At 40.9% G+C, this 19,325-nt stretch overlaps 1 protein-coding gene across 1 annotated transcript in view; it reads left to right on the top strand.

Moving 5' to 3' along the window:
• Positions 1-491: 491 nt before the first annotated feature.
• The window catches only part of PRRG1 (proline rich and Gla domain 1), a 135,232-nt gene continuing 116,398 nt past the window's right edge, over positions 492-19,325 (top strand). The window contains exon 1 of the mRNA XM_067722217.1: positions 492-616. The gene's annotated coding sequence lies outside the window, so the exon portion shown is untranslated. The remainder of the gene's footprint in view (positions 617-19,325) is intronic.

The raw sequence follows: 19,325 nt of genomic DNA, 5'->3' as shown, positions 1-19,325 counted from the left end.
AGTGGGCAACGGTTGGAAAGTCACCAACCACGTTCTGGGCTCACACAGCAGAGACATGTTAACTAGGGTGCCCTGCACAGGCGCTTTGTGGGTGAGAAATTTCCATGCCGCTTACCATGGGCTGAGGACACCGCACAATGAGGAGAGAGGCCAGTGGGCGGAATAGTGTGTGGGGAGGTAGGCATGTAAAAGGGTGAAAGGCTCGCGAGGATCTAGGGTGGGTCCAGGGAGAGGCGTGCTGACGCAGGGGGGCTGGCTAGCTTGGCCCCGCGCCATGCTGGGCTTTCTGGAGTGTGAATGTGCGTGGGGTGCACCCAGGGGCCTCGACGACTTCTCTTGCCAGTGTTATTTATAACAGATCTCAAGAGTGGAAAGCTCTAACGCGGTGCCCTAAGCACTAAGTCTTCCGAACCTAGGCGGCGGAGGCCCCGCCCCTCTGTTTCCCACCCTGCCTGGCCCCTCCCCTCCCCTTCCTAACTCCGCCCGGGCCCCGCCCCCGCCGCTTCCCACCGCCCTTCCCGTCGGCTCCTGGCTCCTCCTGGGCTCGGCGGCGGTGGGAAGGCGCAAGCGCGGTTGGCGGCCGGCAGGAGCGCGGAGTAGTGGCGCGGGACGCGCGGTGAGTGCGGTGGCGGCGCGGGGCTCGCAGCCGGGGAACGTGGTTCGGGCGGGCGTCCGGGGAGGGTTCGGAACGTGTGCGGGTGGCGGCCCGGGGAGACGTCGGCCCCATAAGGAGAAACCTGCCAGACGTGCGGCAGCGGGGCTGGCCTCGCTGCCGGACAGTGTCCGGCCCCGGCCGCGTGGGGAGCTGAGTGCGTGGTGGCGGGAGCGGGAGAGGGTATGTGTGAGGAGAAATTGAAGGAAAGGGCTCCAGAGGCTGGAAGTCCGGACTCAGGCTTGGCAGAACCGGGAGCCTCGCCAAGAGCGCTGGAGGGTGTCCCAGCTTCAAGTTCAGTACCCTCGCTTGGTGCCCCTGAGCGGCGGGCGTCCCGGGCCTGTCCCTTCCCCCGCGCTGCCGTCTCGGAGTGCAGAGTTGCCAGGAACATTCCGCGTCGCGGGGGGAGAGGATTTGGAGGAGGTGGGCTGTCGCCCCAAGCTTGTGCCAAGGAGGGAGTGGCATTCGTGTGACTTTCTTCACCCCGCCCCCGGGAATGTGTCCGTCTTCTGGTACATTGTGCTCATGGACGTTTTAACAAAGGCTATGACTGTTTTCTAGGCAGTGGCTGGTGACAGCGGGGGCGGGTCGGTGGAGGGGGGGCGCACGAGGTCGCGGTGCGGCCCTGGGGGAATGGGGAGCGGGGGGGGGCAGGCTTGGGGGGAGTGGAAGGAAGGGAACAACCCTCCTGGCTCAGCTTTTTCCTCCTTCCTGGTCCGCTGATTTTGATCAGTGGTAGAAACAGCCTCGAGAAGGATGTGAGTGGAAATGAGTGTGTGTGTGCAGACTGGCTGCAGCCATTGGTTTTGTAATTGTGCTGTTGATGTATTTTCTAAGTGTCCCTTAAGGAGAAAGGCGAAATTAATGGAATTTAAGAGGAAATAATTGAACGGAAGGATGAAGAGGTGGAGTGCCAAAACTTAGAACTAAATTAATGCTTTGAGATAGTTATACTATAAATTAAGCCAAACTTTGAAGGATGTGGAGATGTGAAAGTTAGAGTAAGTGGAAGTTGGTTAGGGTGTGGTTGATTGTTTGGTATTGGGGATATAAAACACCAGGGCAGGGGCTTCCCTGGTGGCGCAGTGGTTGAGAGTCCGCCTGCCGATGCAAGGGACCGGGTTCGTGCCCCGGTCCGGGAAGATCCCACATGCCGCGGAGCGGCTGGGCCCGTGAGCCATGGCCGCTGAGCCTGCGCGTCCGGAGCCAGTGCTCCGCAACGGGAGAGGCCGCAACAGTGAGAGGCCCGCGTACCGCAAAAAAAAAAAAAAAAAAAAAAAACACCAGGGCAAATATTGTAATTTTAGATAAGATTCTGAGGCTTTCATTTTCAAGCTTAGGATCTTTATGGAAAGTAGTATGTGTTCCCAAGCATAGATGTTGATATTTTTACTCATTTGTTTAACTTAATACAATAAAACAAACTGAACTTCTTCCTCCTCCACCCCTTTCCCTCGATTGTGAATCCCGTTTTATAAACATTTACTTTCAGATCTGAAGTGTGTTTAAAGGCTCAGTACCCCCTCCAACCCCCAAATCATGAAGTGAGCACGATTTCTTCTTGTGTTATTGTCATTTTATTCTTTCTTTTACTGTTATTTTAAGTTAAATGCCACTAACATTACCAGATTCGGGGAGGGAGGTGCTAGGGATACTTCCCTTTTCCAGTGGCTAATGAACTCCTATTCATCCCTTCAGACTCAGCCTAATTCACCACTTGGAAAAATTGCCAGATCCATCAGAATGAATTAGTCACCCCCCTTTTCTGCTAAACTGATACTACTGGCCTTATTTCTCTCTTGCTACTGGAACGTCAGTCTTCTGTGTTATCCCAGTACCTAGGGCTGCTGGGTAGGTACTAAGTGCCTAATGAATACACTTAGATGTTAATAAGTGCTGTTGGAAAGATAGTAATTTGTATCACATAAAGTTCATGGGGTAATGGAAGAAATTCAAAAGGCTGAAATTATATTTAGTATTTGAACAACATTATTTGGAATATGGATAAGAAACAAGTATGGAAATATGTTCCCATGTATTAGTCTGTGGATTATCCTTCTAGAAGAGGTGAAAAAGCTTTGCGGATATTGACAAAATAGACATCAGAAAAAGGCCAATTCTTTTAAAAGGTCAACTTCTGACACTGAAACAAGTGAAAAGTCAACATGAAAGGAAGATTAATCATTTGTAGAAAGACACAAATAGGTTGCTGCTGGAATTTAGGAAATTTGTAAGGGGATTAAGCGGGCCAGATGGTATCTTATGAAAGCTAATGTAACTAAAGAAGCTGTAACCTATTAGACCAATTAGAGAGACTAGTGAATTGCATTATACTCCTCCTAAAAGGTGATTTGAGTATTTGGCTAATGAGTCTCTTCACTTCAGAGTGCCCTCAATAGGCTTGTCCTATTTTCTACCAGCCAGTTCTCTTCACTGCACCAGCACCACTGGCCTTCTATTCACCTCCGGCTCATAACAGGGATTATCTTCCTCTTGCCCCTCACCACTCAAGCTCATCACCCCTACACCTAGCTTTCGTCTGCTAGATGGATTTACCCATCGCAGAGAATACCGTGAGCAAATGTTTACTCAGCTTATAAGTGAAGAAAATTGATACTTTAGTTTTAAAAATGAGTCAGGATTGACTACTTGGTTACTCTAGGCTTCTGTGCCTGCAAAGCAGAAAACCTATTCTGGCTCTTAGTAAACTTGTAAGGTTTCTCCCCTCAATTTATCCCCTCTCCACATGAAGAAAACTCTTTTTCTTCATGTCACTTTTTAAAAATATATATAATATTAACCACTGTTCCCCTCAAAACACTGCAAGTTAGTGTCTGGTTTTTGTCAGTAAAACTTGGGAATCAGAGAGAATGAGTAGCCGCCATAAAACATTTTCTAAAAAAGTTCTACATCCTCTGTGGTCTGTAGATGCACTGAAAAAACAAAAAAAAATCCCAACTACTGTGATTAAGGCTTCCTACTTAAAACTTTCCTCACCTGGACTTCCTCCCTTATTTCTGGTTTTTCCTCTCATTCTTTGACCAGTCAACCTCAGTCACTTCCACTGAGTCTTCTTAGGATTCTGTCCAAGACTCCTTCTTTCCCACTCTGTGCAGGAGACAATAATATGGTGGTCAAGGGCGTGAAATTTGGAGGAAGATGTTAAAAATCTTTCTCTAAGTGTCAGTTTCCTCATCTGTAAAAATGATAATTATAACACCTGATAAGTGAGATCAAGTGTATTAACAGCTTCCCATAATATCTAGCACATACTAATTGCCCTAATAATGGTAGCTATCGTTATTCCTAATTGCCATTTCTTATGACAAGTACTATAATTTCACTAGCAGTTAACTTCAAAATATGGATGTATTGACATCTACTCTGTTGGAGCTTCAGTTCTGTGATTGTAGATTCCTCCCATATTTCTAAAACAGGTGGCTTAGCACAGTGGTTCCCAAACATCAGCGTGCATAATAATCACAAGAATGCGTAGATTTCTGGGCCCCATCCCTGGAGTTTCTGATGTCTGGGATGGGGCCTGAGGAGTTTTCATTTCTTACAAGTTTCCAAATGATAGTGATGCTGCTGACCCTTGGATCACATTGAGAGGCACTGATCTAGATGGATTAAGACAAATTGGCAGGGAGGAAGGGAGACCAAAAAAATAAAAGACCAAAAAGTTATCGAAGAGAGGAGCATACTTAAAAGCTGGTGGTATCAAATATCTTGTAAAGTTTGGAAAGGATAAAACTAAGAGAACACAGTTGAATTTGGTGACCAGGAGCCTTTTTGTTTGTTTTTCATGTGTGTCAGATACAGAGGGTTGATTTAATTATACTCCTCAGTTGGTGGAATATTGTCATTATTATGACCAGAAAAAACATATGGCAGGTATTTGAGGTAATGGTTCTTAATCTGGGGTGTGCATTAGACTCTGTTAGGGAGTTGTTTTCACCAGCATACTTATGTTTAGTGCCCTTCCCCCCAGTGCAAACTCATCAAGTCAGAATTTCAGTGTGTGGAACCTGGGCATGAAAAAATTCCAGGAGATTTTCATGTACACCCTGGTTAAGAACCACTTCTTTGAACAATGATGGTCAGGAAGTAGAAGCAGTGAAAATAAACCTAGTTTTTGGTAAATTGTTGATGAAGTGAGAAGGGAAGAAAAACACTGGAGTTTGAGAATTTTAAGGGATCAAGAAAACAGGAATGTGTAAAAAGAAGTAAAAAGCCTGCTGGAGTGTTTGAAGGTGTAATGCTAAGGGGATATAATTGATGAAATAGAGAACTGGAGCCAGAGGGCAGGAGGGAATAGAATCGGGCACCAAGAGAATAGAGGGGAAAGGAATGAGTGAAGAAACATAAATCTAAAAGTAGAGAGGGGAGAAGTTGAAGGAACACTCCTTAAGGGAGGTTGTTTGCACACTACTGTTCAGTGGAACTTAAATAGTCCATGAACTCTATGGATTTTTCAAGGTTAGTAATGCTGGTAAATAAAATAGTTCAGCTACTCCAGCTCCCTCTAATGGTTACACAGTTGTGTTTTTTCACAACTTTTCTCATTTAGAAGAATTTTTTGAAATTAAGTCTAGACTTGCTGTGCTGTAACGCTCTTGCCCCAGCCCTTGCCATAAGATGACATATCGTAAGTATTTATATGATTATTATTCAACAAATGTTTGTGTACCTCTCAGTTGCCAGGCATTGTTCTAAGAACTAAGGATATAGCAGTGAATAAAATATTTGTATTTTATTGGAAATTTCTGTCTTCAAGGAGCTCACATCCTATTTGAGGGAGGAAGATAATAAAATAAATAAATAAAATATAAGTGTGCATGTGTGTGCTGTCTCTCTCTCTCTCTGTGTGTGTGTGTATATATATATACACATACACGTATATGTATATATGTGTATGTATGTAAAGTTATAAAGTGTTGCATTCTTTGGAGAAATACAAAGTAGGGAAAGTGAATAGTGGAGCATCTATAGGTATTCACCAGTAGTGGAATAGAGTCTATTGGAGGGTGGTGATCAGGGAAGACTTCGCTGTCAGCAAAGACTTGTAAGAGATGAGAAAACCATTTATTTGGAGGAAGAGCTTTCTGGGCACAGAGAACAGCAAGTATAGAGGTCCTGAGGTGGTACCTTTTTGAGACCTTTTTGCTAGGAATCACAAAACAGTCCTTGTGGTTAGAGTAGCATGAATGAGTGGGGATCAATAATAAGAAACAGGGTCAGATAAGTAAGAAGGTGTGTTGGAGGGTGGGAAGAGCATGTAGGGCTATTCAGCTCCTTGTGAGAGGACATTGTAAGGTTATTGAGTGAGAAGGAAAGCCATGAAACGTTTGAAGAGTGAAATGATGTGATCTGATTTGTTTTTTGCAAGGATCAATCTGAGTGCTTTGTGGAGAATAGATTATAAGGGGAGCAAGAACAGAAGAGACCAATTTGAGGAGAGGTTGTGGTGGCTCGGACCAAGACAGTATAATGCTGGAGGTATGATAAGTGATCAGATTTCCTGCTCATTTATTGGAAGTGGAATTGGAAGGGGAATGTGACGAAGCATGAGAGTCAGGGATGACGCCGAGGATTTTGATCTGAACAACTAGAAGGATGGAGTAGCTATTTAGTGAGATATGGAAGATTGTTGGAGAAGAAAATTTGAGAGAAGGAAGACCAAGGATTCAGTACTAGGCATGCTGAGTCTGAGATGACTGTTTGATATCCAGGTGGAATTCAGGAGAGTGGCATGGGTGGACAGGAAGCTCTGGGAATGGAACAAATCATTACAAGGAAAGAGAAAGGGTTATTACTTTGCTTTAAAAACATTAATGAACTGGTTTTTAGAGCATTTTAGGTTCACAGCAAAATTGAGCAGAAAATACAGAGTTCCCATATACCCACAAACACACACGAACTCTTCCACTATGAACATCCTGCAACATAGTGGTACCTTTGTTATAAGCAGTGAACCTACACTGACACATCATTATCACCTAAAGTCCGTAGTTTACATTAGAGTTCACTCTTGGTGTTGTACATTGTGTGGGTTTGGATAAATGTTTAATGACATGCATCTACCATTGTAACATCATACAGAATAGTTTTGCTGCCCTAAAAATCCTCTGTGCTCTGCCTGTTGATCCCTGGCAACCCTGGTCTTCTTACTGTTTCCATAGATTTACCTTTTCTAGAATGTCAATTGTTGGAATTCCACAGTATGTGAACTTTTTACATTGGCTTCTTTCATGTAGCAATATGCGTTACTTTCCTCCATGTCTTTTCATGGCTTGATAGCTCATTTCTTTTCAGTGCTGAATAATATTCAGTTGTCTGGATATATCACAATTTATCCGTTAATTTACTGAAGGACATCTTGGTTGCTTCCCAGTTTTGGCAACTGTGAATAAAGCTGCTGTAAACATCTATGTGTAGGCTTTTTTTGTGGACACAATTGCTGGATCATATGATAAGAGTATGTTTAACTTTGTAAGAAACTGCCAGTTTGTATTACAAAGTGGCTGTACCATTTTACATCTCCACCTACAATGGATGAGAATTCCTGTTGCTCCACATATTCACTAGCATTTGGTTTTTTCAGTGTTTTGGGTTTTGGTCATTCAAATAGGTGTGTAGTAATATCTCATTGCTTTAATTTGGAATTCACCAATGATAAAAGATATTAAACATCGTTTCATATGCTTACTTGCCATCTGTATATTTTCTTTTTCAGGTGTCCAGATCTTTTGCCCATTTTTTATTTTTATTTATTTATTTTTTTAACATCTTTATAGGAGTATAATTGCTTTACAATAGTGTGTTAGTTTCTGCTTTATAACAAAGTGAATTAGTTATACATATACATATGTTCCCATATCTCTTCACTCTGGTGTCTCCCTCCCTCCCACTCTCCCTATCCCACCCCTCTAGGTGATCACAAAGCACCGAGCTGATCTCCCTGTGCTATGAGGCTGCTTCCCACTAGCTATCTTTTTTACGTTTGGTAGTGTATATATGTCCATGCCACTCTCTCACTCCGTCACAGCTTACCCTTCCCCCTCCCCATAGCCTCAAGTCCATTCTCTACTAGGTCTGTGTCTTTATTCCTCTCTTACCCCTAGGTTCTAAATGACTTTTTTTCCCTTAAATTCCATATATATGTGTTAGCGTATGGTATTTGTCTTTCTCTTTCTGACTTGCTTCACTCTGTATGACAGACTCTAGATCCATCCACCTGACTACAAATAGCTCAATTTCGTTTCTTTTTATGGCTGAGTAATATTCCATTGTATACATGTGCCACATCTTCTTTATCCATTCATCTGATGATGGGCACTTAGGTTGTTTCCATCTCTGGGCTATTGTAAATAGAGCTGCAATGAACATTTTGGTACATGACTCTTTTTGAGTTATGTTTTTCTCAGGGTATATGGCCACTAGTGGGATTGCTGGGTCATATGGTAGTTCTATTTGTAGTTTTTTAAGGAACCTCCATACTGTTCACCATATTGGCTGTACCAATTCACATTCCAACCAGCAGTGCAAGAGTGTTCCCTTTTCTCCACACCCTCTCCAGCATTAATTGTTTCTAGATTTTTTGATGATGGCCATTCTGACCGGTGTGAGATGATATCTCATTGCAATTTGATTTGCATTTCTCTAATGATTAATGATGTTGTGCATTCTTTCATGTGTTTGTTGGCAGTCTGTATATCTTCTTTGGAGAAATGTCTGTTTAGGTCTTCTGCCCATTTTTGGATCGGGTTGTTTGTTTTCTTGATATTGAGCTGCATGAGCTGCTTATAAATTTTGGAGATTAACCCTTTGTCAGTTTCTTCATTTGCAAATATTTTTTTCCCATTCTGAGGGTTGTCTTTTGGTCTTGTTCATGGTTTCCTTTGCTGTGCAAAAGATTTTAAGTTTCATTAGGTCCCATTTCTTTATTTTTGTTTTTATTTCATTTCTCTAGGAGGTGTGTCAAAAAGGATCTTGCTGTGCTTTATTTCATAGAGTGTTCTGCCTATGTTTTCCTCTAAGAGTTTGATAGTTTCTGGCCTTACATTTAGGTCTTTAATCCATTTTGAGCTTATTTTTGTGTATGGTGTTACGGAGTGATCTAATCTCATACTTTTACATATACCTGTCCAGTTTTCCCAGCACCACTTATTGAAGAGGCTGTCCTTTCTCCACTGTACATTCCTGCCTCCTTTATCAAAGATAAGGTGACCATATGTGCGTGGGTTTATCTCTGGGCTTTCTATCCTGTTCCATTGATCTTTCTGTTTTTGTGCCAGTACCATACTGTCTTGATTACTGTAGCTTTGTAGTATAGTCTGAAGTCCGGGAGCCTGATTCCTCCAGCTCCTTTTTTTTGTTCTCAAGATTGCTTTGGCTATTTGGGGTCTTTTGTGTTTCCATACAAATTGTGAAATTTTTTGTTCTAGTTCTGTGAAAAATGTCAGTGGTAGCTTGATAGGGATTGCATTGAATCTGTAGATTGCTTTGGGTAGTAGAGTCATTTTCACAATGTTGATTCTTCCAATCCAAGAACATGGTATATCTCTCCATCTAGTTGTATCATCTTTAATTTCCTTCATCAGTGTCTTATAATTTTCTGCATACAGGTCTTTTGTTTCCTTAGGTTTATTCCTGGATATTTTATTCTTTTTGTTGCAGTGGTAAATGGGAGTGTTTTCTTGATTTCACTTTCAGATTTTTCATCATTAGTGTATAGGAATGCCAGAGATTTCTGTGCATTAATTTTGTATCCTGCTACTTTACCAAATTCATTGATTAGATCTAGTAGTTTTCTGGTAGAATTTTTAGGATTCTCTATGTATAGTATCATGTCATCTGCAAACAGTGACAGCTGTACTTTTTCTTTTCCGATTTGGATTCCTTTTCTTTCCTTTTCTTCTCTGATTGCTGTGGCTAAAACTTCCAAAACTATGTTGAATAAGAGTGGTGAGAGTGGGCAACCTTGTCTTGTTCCTGATCTTAGTGGAAATGCTTTCAGTTTTTCATCACTGAGGACGATGTTGGCTGTGGGTTTGTCATATATGGCCTTTATTATGTTGAGGAAAGTTCCCTCTATGCCTACTTTCTGCAGAGTTTTTTTATCATAAATGGGTGTTGCATTTTGTCAAAAGCTTTCTCTGCATCTATTGAGATGGTCATATGGTTTTTCTCCTTCAATTTGTTAATATGGTGTATCACGTTGATTGATTTGCGTATATTGAAGAATCCTTGCATTCCTGGAATAAACGCCACTTGATCATGGTGTATGATCCTTTTAATGTGCTGTTGGATTCTGTTTGCTAGTATTTTGTTGAGGATTTTTGCATCTTGTTCATCAGTGATATTGGCCTGTAGTTTTCTTTCTTTGTGACATCCTTGTCTGGTTTTGGTATCATCGTGATGGTGGCCTCATAGAATGAGTTTGCGAGTGTTCCTCCCTCTGCTAGATTTTGGAAGAGTTTGAGAAGGACAGGTGTTAGCTCTTCTCTAAATGTTTGATAGAATTTGCCTGTGAAGCCATCTGGTCCTAGGCTTCAGTTTGTTGGAAGTTTTTTAATCACAGTTGCAATTTCAGTGCTTTTGACTGGTCTATTCATATTTTCTATTTCTTCCCGATTCAGTCTTGGCTGGTTGTGCATTTCTAAGAATTTGTCCTTTCTTCCAGGTTGTCCATTTTATTGGCATAGAGTTGCTTGTAGTAATCTCTCATGATCCTTTGTATTTCTGCAGTGTCAGTTGTTACTTCTCCTTTTTCATTTCTAATTCTATTGACTTGAATCTTCTCCCTTTTTTTCTTGATGAGTCTGGCTAATGGTATATCAATTTTGTTTATCTTCTCAAAGAACCAGCTTTTAGTTTTATTGATCTTTGCTATCATTTCCTTCATTTATTTTTCATTTATTTCTGATCTGATCTTTATGATTTCTTTCCTTCTGCTAACTTTGGGGTTTTTTTGTTCTTCTTTCTCTAATTGCTTTAGGTGCAAGGTTAGGTTGTTTATTTGAGATGTTTCCTGTTTCTTAAGGTAGGATTGTATTGCTATAAACTTCCCCCTTAGAACTGCTTTTGCTGCATCCCATAGGTTTTGGGTCGTCATGTCTCCTTTGTCATTTGTTTCTAGGTATGTTTTGATTTCCTTTTTGATTTCTTCAGTGATCACTTCGTTATTAAGTAGTGTTTTGTTTAGCCTCCATGTATTTTGTATTTTTTACAGTTCTTTTCCTGTAATTAGTATCTAGTCTCATAGCATTGTGGTCGGAAAAGATACTTGATACAATTTCAGTTTTCTTAAATTTACCAAGGCTTGACTTGTGACCCAAGATATGATCTATCCTGCAGAATGTTCCATGACCACTTGAGAAAAATGTGCATTCTGTTGTTTTTGGATGGAATGTCCTATAAATATCAGTTAAGTCCATCTTGTTTAATGTATCATTTAAAGCTTCTATTTCCTTATTTATTTTCATTTTGGATGATCTGTCCATTGGTGAAAGTAGGGTGTTAAAGTCTCCTACTATGAATGTGTTACTATCGATTTCCCCTTTTATGGCTGTTAGTATTTGCCTTATGTATTGAGGTGCTCCTATGTTGGGTTCATAAATATTTACAATTGTTATATCTTCTTCTTGGATCGATCCCTTGATCATTATGTAGTGTCCTTCTTTGTCTCTTGTAATAGTCTTTATTTTAAAGTCTGTTTTTTCTGATATGAGAATTGCTGCTCCAGCTTTCTTTTGATTTCCATTTGCATGGAATATCTTTTTCCATCCCCTTACTTTCAGTCTGTAGGTGTCTCTAGGCCTGAAGTGGGTCTCTTGTAGACAGCATATATATGGGTCTTGTTTTTGTATCCATTCAGCCAATCTGTGTCTTTTGGTGGGAGCATTTAGTCCGTTTACATTTAAGGTAATTATCAATATGTATGTTCCTATTCCCATTTTCTTAGTTGTTTTGGGTTCGTTATTGTAGGTCTTTTCCTTCTCTTGTGTATCCTGCCTAGAGAAGTTCCTTTAGCAGTTGTTGTAAAGCTGGTTTGGTGGTGCTGAACTCTCAGCTTTTGCTTGTCTGTAAAGGTTTTAATTTCTCCATCTAATCTGAATGAGATCCTTGCTGGCTAGAGTAATCTTGGTTGCAGGTTCTTCTCCTTCATCACTTTAAATATGTCCTGCCACTCCCTTCTGGCTTGCAGAGCTTCTGCTGAAAGATCAGCTGTTAACCTTATGGGGATTCCCTTGTGTGTTATTTGTTGTTGTTCCCTTGCTGCTTTTAATATGTTTTCTTTGTATTTCATTTTTGACAGTTTGATTAATATGTGTCTTGGCGTATTTCGCCTTGGATTTATCTTGTATGGGACTCTCTGTGCTTCCTGGACTTGATTAACTATTTCCTTTCCCATATTAGGGAAGTTTTCAACTATAATCTCTTCAAATATTTTCTCAGTCCCTCTCTTTTTCTCTTCCTCTTCTGGGACCCCTATAATTCGAATGTTGGTGCATTTAATGTTGTCCCAGAGGTCTCTGAGATTGTCCTCAGTTCTTTTCATTCTTTTTTCTTTATTCTGCTCTGCAGTAGTTATTTCCACTGTTTTATCTTCCAGGTCACTTATCCGTTCTTCTGCCTCAGTTATTCTGCTATTGATCCCTTCTAGAGTATTTTTAATTTCATTTATTGTGTTTTTCATCGTTGCTTGTTTCATCTTTAGTTCTTCTAGGTCCTTGTTAAATGTTTCTTCCATTTTGTCATATTTCCAAGATTTTGGATCATCTTCGCTATCATTATTCTGAATTCTTTTTCAGGTAGACTGCCTGTTTCCTCTTCATTTGTTAGGTCTGGTGCATTTTTATCTTGCTCCTTCATCTGGTGTGTGTTTTTCTGTCTTCTCATTTTGCTTATCTTACTTTGTTTGGGGTCTCCTTTTTGCAGGCTGCAGGTTCGTAGTTCCCATTGTTTTTGGTGTCTGTCGCCAGTGGCTAAAGTTGGTTCAGTGGGTTGTGTAGGCTTCCTAGTGGAGGGGGCTAGTGCCTGTGTTCTGGTGGATGAGGCTGGATCTTGTCTTTCTGGTGGGCAGGTCCACGTCTGGTGGTGTGTTTTGGGGTGTCTGTGGCCTTATTATGATTTTAGGCAGCCTCTCTGCTAATAGGTGGGGTTGTGTTCCTGTCTTGCTAGTTGTTTGGCATAGGGTGTGCAGCACTGTAGCTTACTTGTCGTTGAGTGAAGGTGGTTGCTGGTGTTGAGATGAGATCTCTCGGAGATTTTTGCCGTTTGATATTCTGTGGAGCCTGGAGGTCTCTTGTGGACTAGTGTCCTGAAGTTGGCTCTCCCACCTCAGAGGCACAGCACTGACTCCTGGCTGCGGCACCAAGAACCTTTCATCCACATGGCTCAAAATAAAAGAGAGAAGAAGTAGAAAGAAAGAAAGAAAGGAAAGAAGGAAGGAAGGAAGGACGGAAGAAAGATAGAAAAAGAGAGGAAGGGAGGGGGATAGGGAGGGAGGAAGGAAGGAAGGAAGGAGGGAAGGAAAGAAAGAAAGAAAGAAGATAAAATAAAGTAAAACAAAAAAAGTTATTAAAATGAAAAGTAATTATTAAGAAAAAAATTTTTTAAGAAAAAAAATGGACCGATAGAACCCTAGGACAAATGGTGGAAGCAAAGCTATACAGACAAAATCTCACACAGAAGCATACACCTACACACTGACAAAAAGAGGAAAAGGGGAAAAAATAATAAATCTTGCTCTCAAAGTCCACCTCCTCAATTTGGGATGATTCGTTGTCTTTTCATGTATTCCGCAGATGCAGGGTACCTCAAGTTGATTGTGGAGATTTAATCCGCTACTTCTGAGGCTGCTGGGAGAGATTTCCCTTTCTCTTCTTTGTTCTCACAGCTCCTGGGGCTCAGCTTTGGATTTGGCCCCGCTTCTGTGTGTAGGTCGCCGGACGGCGTCTGTTCTTCTTTCAGACAGGACGGGGTTAAAGGAACAGCTGCTTCGGGGTCTCTGGCTCACTCAGGCCGGGCGGAGGGAGGGGTACGGAGGGCAGGGCGAGCCTACAGCGGCAGAGGACAGCGTGACGTTGCACCAGCCTGAGGCGTGCTGTGCATTCTCCCGGGGAATTTGTCCCTGGATCCTGGGACCCTGGCAGTGGCGAGCTGCACAGGCTCCCCAGAAGCGGGGTGTGGATAGTGACCTGTGCTCTCACACAGACTTCTTGGCAGCGGCAGCAGCAGCCTTAGTGTCTCATGCCTGTCTCTGGGGTCCACTCTTTTAGCCATGGCTCGTGCCCTTCTCTGGAGCTCCTTTAAGCAGTGCTCTTGATCCCCTCTCCTAGCGCACCAGGAAACAAAGAGGCAAGAAAAGGTCTCTTGCCTCTTCGGCAGCTCCAGACTTCTCCCGGACTCCCTCCCTGCTAGCTGTGGTGCACTAACCCCTTCAGGCTGTGTTCACGCCGCCAACCCCAGTCTTCTCGCTGCTATCGAACCGAAGCCCGAGCCTCAGCTCCCAGCCCCCCTCACCCCCGTCCCGGAGGGTGAGCAGACAAGCCTCTTGGGCTGGTGAGTGCCCGTCGGCGCCGATCCTCTGTGCAGGAATCTCTCCGCCCTTTGCCCTCCGCACACCTGTTGCTGTGCTCTCCTCCGTGGCTCTGGCTCCGAAGCTTCCCTCTCCGCCACCCGCAGTCTCCGCCCGCGAAGGGGCTTCCTAGTGTGTGGAAACCTTTCCTCCTTCACAGCTCCCTCCCACTGGTGCAGGTTCCGTCCCTATCCTTTTGTCTCTGTTTCTTTTTTCTTTTGCCCTACCCAGGTACGTGGGGACTTTCTTGCCTTTTGGGAGGTCTGAGGTCTTCTGCCAGCGTTCAGTAGGTGTTCTGTAGGAATTGTTCCACGTGTAGTTGTATTTCTGGTGTATCTGTGGGGAGGAAGGTGATCTCCGCATCTTACTCTTCCGCCATCTTGCCCTCGTCCTCCAGGAAACACAAGCTTTAAATGATACATTAAACAAGGTGGACTTAATTGATATTTTTAGGACATTCCATCCAAGAACAACAGAATACACATTTTTCTCAAGTGCTCATGGGACATTCTCCAGGATAGGTTATATCTTGGGTCATAAATCAAGCCTTGATAAATTTAAGAAAATTGAAATTGTATCAAGTATCTTTTCCGACCACAACGCAATGAGACTAGATATCAATTACACGAACACATCTGTAAAAAATACAAACACATGGAGGCTAAGCAATACACTACTTAATAATGAAGCGATCACTGAAGAAATCAATGAGGAAATCAAAAAATACCTAGAAACAAATGACAGTGGACACATGACGACCCAAAACCAATGGGATGCAGCAAAAGCAGTTCTAAGAGGGAAGTTTATAGCAATACAATCCTACCTTAAGAAGCAGGAAATAATCTCAAATAAACAACCTAATCTTGCACCTAAAGCAATTAGAGAAAGAAGAACAAAAACCCCCCAAAGTTAGCAGAAGGAAGGAAATCATAAAAATCAGATCAGAAATAAATGAAAAAGAAATGAAGGAAACAATAGCAAAGATCAATAAAACTAAAAGCTGGTTCTTTGAGAAGATAAACAAAATTGATAAACCATTAGCCAGACTCATCAAGAAAAAAAGGGAGAAGACTCAAGTCAATAGAATTAGAAATGAAAAAGGAGAAGTTGCAACTGACACTGCAGACGTACAAAAGATCATAAGAGATTACTACAAGCAACTCTATGCCAATAAAATGGACAACCTGGAAGAAATGGATAAATTCTTAGAAATGCACAACCTGCCAAGACCGAATCGGGAAGAAATAGAAAATATGAATAGACCAGCCAGAAGCACTGAAATTGCAACTGTGATTAAAAAAACTTCCAACAAACTGAAGCCTAGGACCAGATGGCTTCACAGGCGAATTCTATCAAACATTTAGAGAAGAGCTTACACCTATCCTTCTCAAACTCTTCCAAAATCTAGCAGAGGGAGGAACACTCCCAAACTCATTCTACAAGGCCACCATCACCCTGATACTAAAACCAGACAAGGATGTCACAAAGAAAGAAAACTACAGGCCAATATCACTGATGAACATAGATGCAAAAATCCTCAACAAAATACGAGCAAACAGAATCCAGCAGCACATTTAAAGGATCATACACCATGATCAAGTGGGGTTTATTCCAGGAATGCAAGGATTCTTCAATATACGCAAATCTATCAATGTGATACATCATATTAACAAATTGAAGGAGAAAAACCATATGATCATCTCAATGGGTGCAGAGAAAGCTTTTGACAAAATTCAACACCCATTTATGATAAAAACCCTGCAGAAAGTAGGCATAGAGGGAAGTTTCCTCAACATAATAAAGGCCATATATGACAAACCCTCAGCCAGCATCATTCTCAGTGGTGAAATACTGAAACCATTTCCGCTAAGATCAGGAAGAAGACAAGGTTGCCCACTCTCACCACTGTTATTCAACATAGTTTTGGGAGTTTTAGCCACAGCAATCAGGGAAGAAAAAGAAATAAAAGGAATCTAAATCAGAAAACAAGAAGTAAAGCTGTCACTGCCCATTTTTTAAATCAGTTTGTTAATTTTCATATTGAGTTTTTTGGTATTTTTTTGATAACACTCCTTTTTCAGATATCTATTTTCCAAGTATTTCCTCTCAGACTGTGGCTTGTCTTCTCATCCTTTTAACATTGTCTTTCACAGAGCAGAAGTTTTTAATTTTAATGAAATCCAGCTTATCAGTTTATTTCTTCCACACATCATGCCTTTAGTGTTGTATCTCAAAGTCATTGCCATATCCAAGGCCAATTAGGTTTTCTCCTATGTTATCTTCCAGGGGTTTTGTTTTGTATTTTACATTTGGTCTTTGATCATTTTGAGTTAAATTTTGTGAAGGGTGTAAAGTCTGCGTCTGGATTCTTTTTTTTTCTTTGTAGGTGGATGTTCAGTTGTTATAGCACCATTTGGTGAAAAGACTATCTTTGCCCCGTTATGTTGCCTTTGCTCCTTTGTTAACAATCAGTTGACTATATTTATTTGGGTCTTTTTTCTGGGCTCCCTGTTTTTTTCATTGATCTATTTGTGTTCTTTCTCAATACCACAGTCTCTTGATTACTGTACCTTTATTGTAATTCTGTAAATGGGGTCGAGTCAGTCTTTTGACTTTGTTCTGCTTCAGTATTGAGTTGACTCCTTTAGGTCTTTTGCTTCTCCATATAAATTTTGGAATAAGTTTGTTGATATCCACAAAATAACTTGCTAGATTTTCACTGAGATTATGTTGAATCTGTTGATCAACTTGGGAAAAACTGACATTTTGACACTATTGAGTCTTTCTATCCATGAATATGGAATAATTCTCCATTTATTTAGTTCTTTGATATCTTTTGTCAGAATTATGAGTAATTTTCCTCATACAGATTTTGTACAGATTTTTTAGATTTATACATAAGTAATTCATTTTGGTGGGGGGAGTGCTAATGTAAATGGTAATATATTTTTAATTTCAAATTCCACTTATTTATTGCTGGTATATAGGAAATTGATTAACTTTTGCATATTAATGTTGTACCTTGCAACATTTCTATCATTGCTTATTAGTTCCACGAGTTTTATTGTTGTTGTTGTTGATTCTTTTGGATTTTCTACATTGATAATAATGCCATCTGTGAACATTTGATTTCTTACTTACCAGTCTGTATAACTTGGAAAGGAGTGGTGAAAGGGCACATTATTTCTTTGTTCCTTATCTTAGTTGGAAAGCTTTGAGTGTCTCCTTATTAAGTATGATGTTAGCTGTATGTTGTTTGTAGATATCCTTAACACATTGAGGAAGTTCCCCTCTATTCTTAATTTTCTGAGAGTCCTTAATCATGAATAGGTGTTGGATTTTGTCAAGTCCTTTTTCTGCATCTACTGATAAGATCATGTTATTTTTCTTCTTTAGCCCATTGATGTGATGGATTACATTAATTGATCTTCAAATGTTGAATCAACCTTGCATACATGGGATAAATCTCTCTTGGTTATGGTGTGTAATCTTTTTTATACATTGTTGCATTTGATTTGCTAATCTTTTCTTGAGGATTTTTGCATGTATGTTCATGAGAGGTACTAGTCTGTACTTTTCTTTCCCTGTAATGTCTTTGGTTTTGGTATTAGGTTAATTCTGGCCTCATGAGTTAGGAAGTATTCCCTTAGTTTGGTTTCTGTCTTCTGGAAGAGACTGTAGAAAATTGGTATCATTTCTCCTTAGGGGTTTGATAGAATTCTCAAGTGAGCCCATCTGGGCCTGTTGCTTTCTGTTTTGGAAGGTTATTAATTTTTGATTTAATTTCTTTAATATATATAGGCCTATTCATGCTGTCTATTCTTGTGTAAGTTTTGGCAGATTGACTCTTTCAGGGAATTGGTTTGTTTAATCTAGGTTATAAAATTTGTGGGCATGGATTTGTTCATAATAATCTTTTATTAACATTTTAATGTCTCCATGCAATCTGTTGTGATGTCTTTTATTTCATTTCTAATATTGTAATTCGTCTTTTTTTTTCTTAGCTTGGCTAGAAGTTTACCAATTTTAAAGATCTTTTAAAGAATCAGGTTTAGGTTTTACTTTCTCTGTTGATTTCTTGTTTTCAATTTCACTGATATCTGCTCTAATTTTCTTTTTTTTTTTTTTTTTTTTTTTGTGGTACGCGGGCCTCTCACTGTTGTGGCCTCTTCCGTTGCGGAGCACAGGCTCCGGACACGCGGAGGCTCAGCGGCCATGGCTCACGGGCCCAGCCGCTCCGCGGCATGTGGGATCTTCCTGGACCGGGGCACGAACCCGTGTCCCCTGCATCGGCAGGCGGACTCTCAACCACTGCGCCACCAGGGAAGCCCTATCTGCTCTAATTTTTATTATTTCTCTTCTTTTGCTTACTTTGAATTTAATTTGCTCTTTTCTGGCTTCCTAAGGTGGAACCTTAGATTGTTAATTTTAGATCTTTCTTCTTTTTTAATATATGCATTCAATGCTATAAATTTCTCTCTAAGCACTGCTTTCACTGCATTCCATAGTGTCTGGTAAGTTGCATTTTCTTTTTCATTTAGTTCAAAATATTTTAAAATTTATTTTGAGAGTTCTTCATTGACCCATGTGTTGTTTAGAAGTGAGTTGTTTAATCAGCATATATTTTGGGATTTTGCAGTTATTTTACTGTTAACTGATCTCTAGTGTAATTCCATTTTGGTCTGAGAGCAGACACTGTATGATTTCTATTCTTTTAAATTTGTTAAGGTTGTGTTTTATGTTCCAGAATGTGGTTTGTTTTGGTGCATATTCCATCAAGCTAGAGAAAATTGTGAACTCTGCTGTTGGTGGATGAAGTAGTCTTTAGATATCTATTATATCCAATTGATTGATGGTGCTGTAGGGATTGACTGTGTACTTACTGAATTTCTGCCTGCTGGATTTGTCCATTTCTGTTAGAGGAGTGTTAAAGTCTGCACCTATAATAGGGGATTCATCTACTTTTCCTTGCAGTTCTGTCAGGTTTTTTTTTTTGTTTTTTTTTTTTTTGCGGTACGTGGGCCTCTCACCGCTGTGGCCTCTCCCGTCATGGAGCACAGGCTCCGGACGCGCAGGCCCAGTGGCCAT

This window comes from Pseudorca crassidens, chromosome X, assembly GCF_039906515.1.
Source record: "Pseudorca crassidens isolate mPseCra1 chromosome X, mPseCra1.hap1, whole genome shotgun sequence".
NCBI lineage: Eukaryota > Metazoa > Chordata > Mammalia > Artiodactyla > Delphinidae > Pseudorca > Pseudorca crassidens.
This window is presented reverse-complemented; position numbering and strand designations above follow the sequence as displayed.